The sequence below is a fragment of the Capsicum annuum genome, chromosome 1 (assembly GCF_002878395.1).
Source record: "Capsicum annuum cultivar UCD-10X-F1 chromosome 1, UCD10Xv1.1, whole genome shotgun sequence".
Classification (NCBI taxonomy): domain Eukaryota; kingdom Viridiplantae; phylum Streptophyta; class Magnoliopsida; order Solanales; family Solanaceae; genus Capsicum; species Capsicum annuum.
In genome coordinates this window covers 226,658,183-226,666,344 of record NC_061111.1, presented here as the reverse complement: position 1 = coordinate 226,666,344, position 8,162 = coordinate 226,658,183, and the positions used below count along the sequence as shown (strand labels likewise).

General features: G+C 32.5%; 1 pseudogene; it reads left to right on the top strand.

Annotated features, from left to right (window-relative positions):
• Positions 1 to 453: 453 nt before the first annotated feature.
• On the top strand, positions 454 to 7,795 carry LOC107861341 (annotated as a pseudogene).
• The last annotated feature ends 367 nt before the right edge of the window (positions 7,796 to 8,162 follow it).

The window sequence follows — 8,162 nt, the reverse complement described above, 5'->3', positions numbered from 1 at the left end:
GAAATATTATATCATCAATAAGAAAATAGATTAGCATCAAGATCAACTATTATGAAGTATTGAATTTTAAGCTACAAATCTTGAAAAGAACCAATGCAAATCACACAATCTCAATAGAATGAGAAAACACAAATTAACTCGTATATCAAAGTATGCGTAAAATTTTTTTTTTTTTTTAGAAAAAAGAAGAACCAAATGTCGAGACAATGACACAATCTAATGATTTTTTTAAAAAAGACTACTTAAATTGTATTGGTGAATTTCTGAACTCAATAACAAAGATCTCAATATCACTTTTCACCAAAACAATCATTACATGTAATAAGTGCTAGAAGCAACATTATTCTTGCAAATGACTTCAACAGAACTCAAAAGTATATGCTGAAACCTTGTATATCTTATTTATGATCATTTAAGTATCGTGAAAAATGAGAAGTAGGCAACTAAAATATAATGGGGAGAGTATAAATATTTTTTCAAGAATCCAATAAATCTTGTTTCCTTAAATTTAGAATCCATACAGTCTCCTATATTCAATCAATGAACCAAACAACCCATAACCTTGCATATGCATCTCATCCCCAAATTTAGGATGCTGTAAGAGTCATCTTGCAGTGTTTGGGTGAAGATATCAATAGAGAAGGTATCAAGAAAACACCTTTTCGTGTTGCTGGCTATTAAATAAGGAACAGAGGCGAACCCAGGATTTGAACTTGAAGGGTGTACCTTTATATTTAACATAGTAATTAATAGTGTCAAAGTTAGACATGGATTTCTTTGAAAACTTATTAATTATAGTATTTTATAATCAAAATTTTAATATTATTGAATATCATTAATTAGATTTAATATGAAAAAAGTGTGTTATCCATCATACTTGAATTCAATGCACTTTGAAAATATGAAATTCGAGAGATTTGTTTGTTAGATGGTTGTACGAAAAACGTTTGGTTTAAGACTATCTCAAACTTTAAATTAATAATTTTTTAAATAAAAAACAAGTCAATGATCAGAAGATAAAATAAATAAACATTTATAGTACAAGATGGGGAGAATATCTACATTTTGAAGTTGGAGGGGAGCTTGTATTTTAAAATAAAATAAAAAATACGTTAACAATGTCTACAATACACAAAACAAAAAAGAAAAAGTATAAAATAAATGATTACTAAGTAGGAAATTTTTTTAATCAATTGATATGTATATATATGTGTGTGTGTGTGAGTGTATGTGTGTTTGCACTTAAAATTTCAAATAGATAGTGTATTTGGAAAAAGGAGCAATAAAAAAATATTGTTGGGCTTCGAACCCGAATCATCACGCAATAAAAAAGACTTTAATTGGCGTGCTCAACCATCTTGCTAATCAAGTCAATTGTTTTCAAGGGTGCACAACATATATTTAACATAACACCCTGATATATATATATAGATATACAAACTATATATACAGAGTTTTTCTCGAGGCTAACGGGTGCACATGCACCCTCTATTGCCAAGGTAGGTTCGCCTCTGATAAGGAACGAGAGTTTACAAATAAAAAATGAACGATATCGTTCATGGCTGGTTATTCCTTGAAGTTGGATTGGAAGGTGTAAGTGGTCTGGCTGGAGGAGTTGATGGGCTTGTGTGAAAACTCCCCTCTACAGCTAGCACTTCATTGATGGAGATTTGAAAAATAAATGAAGAACAACAAAGAATTTTATAAGTGCTTTCAAATTTTTACAATGCGGTGCATATTCAGCCTTTTATAGACTGAGTTGGAGAAGTAAATAACTTGTTCTAGAACCTTCCTATGACAACTCACTATGCAGCTAACTATATTAAAAATCAACTAATAACCAACTAATCAGTAGCCAACTAATTAACCAATCGCAATAACTACAATGCACATTAATGATATAGTGAAGCAATGAAACAGTAAAAAAAATGATGAAACAGTAAAACACGATCATTTACACGCCCCTGAAGCTGCAGGGTGTAGGATGTTAAGCACACCAAGCTTGCCTAAAACATGTAAATGTTGAGGTTGACTTAGATATTTGGTTAGTAGATCAATAACCTGTTGTTAAGTGTGTACATACTTAGGTTCAAGCCTGTCTGTCTTGATCTTGTCCCTTATAAAATGATAATCTATCTCTATATGTTTAGTTCTCTCATAGAAAATAGGATTTGCTGCCAACTGAATGATTGATTTACTAATATTCATGAGAGTACTCCTAACTCATTAAACAAGCCAAGGAGCCAAGTAACTTCAACAGTAGGAGAAGCCATACTTCTATATTCAGCTTTAGTTGATCTTCTAGAAACTTTTTGTTGTTTCTCGAATTTCTAAGAAACTAAGGATTCTTTAAATTTTATCACATAGCCTATGATAGACCTCCTAGTTTTAGGATAGGTATCCTAATCAAATTTACTCCAACAAGTTATTATAAATGCAGGGTTAGCCTGTAGTTAGATACGTTGACCAACTATGGCCTTCAAATACCTGACCACCCTGGTGGTTGTTTCCCAATGAGACTTCTTAGGAGCCTATATAAATTGACTGAGAATCTACACTGAATAAGAGATATTTGGCCTTGTAATGGTTGCATTCAACAATTTTCCAACTAGTTTCTGATAGAAAGTGGCATCATGTTAAGTCTGATCACCAGTAATACAATTTACTTTGTCATATTATACTGAGTTTAACCTCAAGTTGGACTCCAAGGAAATAAGAGTAGGTTTAGTACCACTAAGGACCGTGTCATGAATTAACTCTAGAAGGTATGTTCTTTGGTTTAAGATAACATCTATACTTGATCTCAACACTTCAACCTTCAAGAAATACTTCAGCTGACCAAGATCTTTCAATTTGAACTTCTGGTGTAAATTATTCTTGGCTGCATTAATCAAATGATCATTGATCCTAGTAATGAGAAGATCATCAAGATACATTAGTACAATTACTATGTCTTCAGCTTTCTTAAGAGTAAAGAGTGAATAATCATATCACTTTGAGAGAAACCAACATCTATCAAGGAAGAAGTCAGTGCGATGTTCCATTGCCTAGAGGCTTTCTTTAAACCATACAAGGATTTAAGCAACTTGCAAACTTTAATATCCACTGGTTGCTTAAAACCGTCAGGTAAATCCATATACACTTCTTCATCTAGATTATCTTGAAGGAATACATTATATACATCCATTTGAAACATGCTCCAACCTTTAGATATAGCTAAAGTATTGGTATATCTCATTGTAACCATCATAGAAATAGGAGAAAATGTATCATGATAGTCCAAGCTTTCTAACCGACTATAGAATTTTGCAACCAGCCTTACATTATATCTTTCCACCTTATCATTTTTCTGGTATTTGACCTTATACACTATTTGGATCCAACCGTATATTTTCCAGGCAGAAAATCAGCCACTTCCTAGGTTTGATTATCCTCAAGATCCTGGATCTTCTGTTTTATAGCAGCAACCCACCTATCATGCTTTGTTTCCTCTTTGAAAGTCCTAGGCTTCACAGGATAATAAAACTTAGCCACATAACACTGATAATGAGGGTTGACATGGTCATATGATAGATAATTTGACTTAGGATTCTGGCACTAGTCTGAGACGTTGTGACAGTAGAAAAATCTTTCAACCAGGCTGGCTACTTAGTCACTTTACTAGTTCTAGGTGATAGAACAATTTGAGGTAAGTTATCCGATGGTGTCTTATCTATAATATGGGTTGAGCAATCCTGTCCTTTGTTGGTAGTGAGGATGTACTAGTTTCAAGTATGCAGTCAATTAAACTTTCATTATTTAAGTCATCATATGAAGATGAAACATTCACTATATCCAAAGGAAAATCATGTGAAACTAGTATTAGAGAAGAATTTTTAAGTTTAGTATCAATAAAAGGGAAAATATCTTCCCTGAAAGATACTTTCCTAGACACAAAAATCTTGCTTATGGAAACATCCCATAATATATAGCCTTTTTTCAACTCTGAGAATCCTAGCAAGACAACAAGAATAGCTCTGGCTAAAATTTTATCACCCCTTAGTAAGATTGAGGGATGACAAAGGCACCCTTAGGTGTGCCAACATAGGCTCTTTGCAATACAATAGTTCATATGGATTCATATTGTTTAGAATTGAAGATGATAGTATATTCATTAAGTACACGACAATATTAATAAAAAATCTCCAAAATTTAATAGGTAGTTTTGACTGAAATTTGATCGCTCTGGCAATCTCTAGTATGTATCTATGATTTCTTTCTACTATGTCATTGTGTTGTGGAGTATAGGGATAACCACTTGGATATAATATTCCAAAATGTTGAAATAACTCAGTATATTGATGATTAAAAAATACAATACCAAATTCTGGTTTCACAAGCTTAACATGAGAATCAAATTGAGTCTTGATCATTAAAAAAAAGATTGATAGAAATAATGGTTTCAAACTTTGATTGGAATAGATACACCCATAAAAACCTACTATGATCATCCACAAGTGTAAGAAAATAATTTTTCTTATCAATAGTAGGAGCCTTATATGGTCACCAAATATCTATGTGAACAACCTCAAACAATATCGATGCTCTAGAATTACATGATAGAAATTGAACTCTAGCTTGTTTAGCTAATGGACAAACAAGAGACTTATTAAGAATTTCACTATCATTTTTGCATTCCATCAACTTTAGATGCTTTAGATCTTGAGAAGAAGTATGTCCAAACCTCGAATGCCATAACTTGACATCGGGTATTGTCACATTTGTAGTTACTATTATTTTTGAATTATTGTTGTCTTTGTCCAGGTGCTTTTGCATAGTTTCAATCCTGAAGATGTATAATCTACTATTTTCCATACCAATTCCCCTCACCCTAACACTCAAGAGGTCTTAGAAGATACAAAAGTCAGGGTAAAATGATATAAAGCAAGATAATTCCCTTGTGATTTTGGAAACATATAACAAATTGAATTTGAAATTTGTCACTAACAGAACATTCTTCACCACTGCATCTATAATGAGTTACCTCTACCTTATCTCTTCTAGGTAAATGAACCTGATCCTTCTATGCCTTAATTAGGTTATGAATATCCCTTAACATATATCTACTGGATGTTATATGGTGAGAAGCACAAGAATCTATTATCCAATATTGTGTAAATACAATATATGACATTAAACTAGTGGTGACACCTGATATGTTAGCCTACTTTGTTCTAAGACATCTTTGTGAAGCATATTAAGAATTTAACTGTATTCCTCATCAGTAAACTTTTGCCCTTTTGCAAAAGAAGCAGTGTTTCCCTCATGGGTAGTTGATACTTTACTAGTTTATGTTACTTGAATATGATCACATGACCCACTAGAGATATTATTTGCTGCAAAATACCTCCTTGAACAATATTTCCATGATTACCATATCTATACTCTACATTACTACCAGGATTTGAGTGGTTAGCCATATTTTTAAAAGCACCATTACCATTGCTAGGTTTCTTTATTTGCTTCTAATCCACTAGATATCCTATCAACTTATAGCAGTTTTTTTGGTGTGACCAGTGAAATTGCAAAATTTAACTTCTTCCCTTTATAATACTCCCTTCCTTGGTTCCTATTAATAATAATAGCAAGTTGATATGACTTCCCAACCATAGTGGATACACATGTTTATTTTTGTATCTTAATCTCTATCAATATTGCATATGCTTGGTTTAGTGTGAGAGCAGTTCCTTTCAGCAAAACTTGCCTTCATGCTTAATCATAAAATTTATTTAAGCCACGTAAAAACTGTATTAGCCTCATTTGTAATAGGTTATCCATATGTCCCTCGATCACGGACAATCACATCTAGGTGAAGGTGTAACAACATCATACTCATTCCATAAAGTTTTTAGTTTTAGGTAATATTGAGATACAAAATCAGTACCTTGTGAGGCTGTGGTAATTTCCTTATGCAGCTAGTATACCATGCAGTCGATTGACCTTGTCAAATCTTTCTTTTAAATCAGCCCATACTATAGAAGCACTCATAGTATATACTATTCCATTGAGGAGTTCTTCACTCACTGTGTTCATCAACCATAATAGTACAATTACATTGCACATCTCCCACTGCTCGTGCAGATCATCTATATAATTCCTTGTACATGTCCTAATAACAAATTCATACTTTTATTTACCTAATAATGTAGTTTTCATGGATCTGCTATATATTTCATAGTTCTGAAATCCTGTAAATTTGATTTGGATCAACACAACTCCTGTTATATCTGAAGATCCAATGTATAAAGGATTATTTTGATCAATTTTGGGCACCATTATCTATTACAATTCTATTGCAATTTACTGGATAGAAGAGGCCTACACCCGATAGCAAACAAAACTTTTATTCAACTGAAACATAGCGCGAAAACAACCAACATTGATTGCTCTGGTACCATGTGAAAACTGCCATGTATAGCTAGGACTCTATTGATGGAGATTTGAAGAAAAAAGAAAGAACCACGGAGAATTTTATAATTGATTTTAAGTTTTTATAATAAGTGGCACATTTAGCCTTTTATAGACTAAGTTAGAGAAGTAACTAACTTGTTCTATAACCTTTCTGTGACAACTCATTATGAAGCTAACTACACTAACAACCAACTAATGAGTTGCCAACTAATTAACCAACAAATTAACCAATTGAAGTAACTATAATGCTTATCAATGATACTGTGAAGCAATGAAATAGAAAATAAATTATGAAACAATAAAACATGATCATCAACAGTTTGTGATTGCTCGATATCTTGATCTCTTTGCATACTATGTGTCTTGCTTACTTCTATTCTAGGTTAAGTGTCATGTAAGATATGTTTCATCCAAGAAAATGGTTGTAGGACTAAGCAAGCTCTCTAAGTTTGTTGATGTTTTGCGAAATGGCTCCAAAGTATACAACACCTTATTGATGAAGTTTGCACTACTTTGTAGCACAAAATCAATCCAACGGGTGTTGTTGTGGTTCTACAATGTGTGCATATTCTTTTCCAAATTTAGAACTAATATTTTTTAACTCGACTTCCCAAGGATAGGTAAAGACAATAGCTACCTTAGGTTTTGTTTTTAATAGGATCGTGATACTGATGTTTGGACTTATTTTTTGAGTCTTCTAAAATTTTGGGGTAGAAATATGGTGCCCATCTTAATCTTGTGGTAGACCGAGATGAGCAATTAGCTATGACAAATATAGTGGTTTAAATATTTGTCTCTAGGTTAAGATCCATTAATAGAGGAACTTGTAGGAACCCCATCTTGGTTTGTGAAGTGTTTCATGGACTTCAGAAACTACAATTTATTGATAAAACTGTATGATTTTGTTTGAAGTAGGATAGATACTCAAACTCTTTCTGGTCAGGTTGATAATCTTAAAGATATTATCTTCTCCGAGCTCAATTTGTCATTTTGGTCCCAGTACAAACATCATCACTCCCTTTAAAGGCATTGTACACATTGATTATAGCACTTTGGATGCAGTGAACCCTATTAAAAGACCTCTAGTGTAATCAGTAGTACATTTTTATTGCTTTAAACTCCAAGTACATGAGAAGCTCCTAGACAAATATTTGAAATTATTTCACCATTTTTAGGTGAAGATGTAATCTTAGTTTTGGAAGCAAATTACACCTATATGATATCTAAAGTAATCGAGAAGTTTGGAAGCAACACAAACATATTTTCTATGTTGGCTCAATTTTCCACTAACCCGCATGCAAGAGCAAAATTTGTGAAGAGATTCCCTAACTCTTGTTTTCTATAAAAATAATGTCTTTTTTTAAAATAAATATACAGGTTACAACAAACTAGGTACTCACTTACCTTTTGGATTAAACAGGTTGAGTTGAGAAGCAAACTAAGCACTGAGTTGGATAATGTAGGTCCTTTTACTCGAATACGAGGTCCTCTTTTTTATTTATACAACATAGTGACAAATGATGTGATGAAATTTTATTGATTTTTGTTTCTCCATCCTTGTATTCTCTAGCATGAGCAAGGATCTATACTAGCAATCTTTCAAAGTTGCCCTTGATTTATTCCTTTCCACATCATTGGTAGAAGTGTCATAATTGGTAAATTGTACCATACAACATTTAAAGTGTTTAAAGAAAAAACTTAAAAGCATTTCA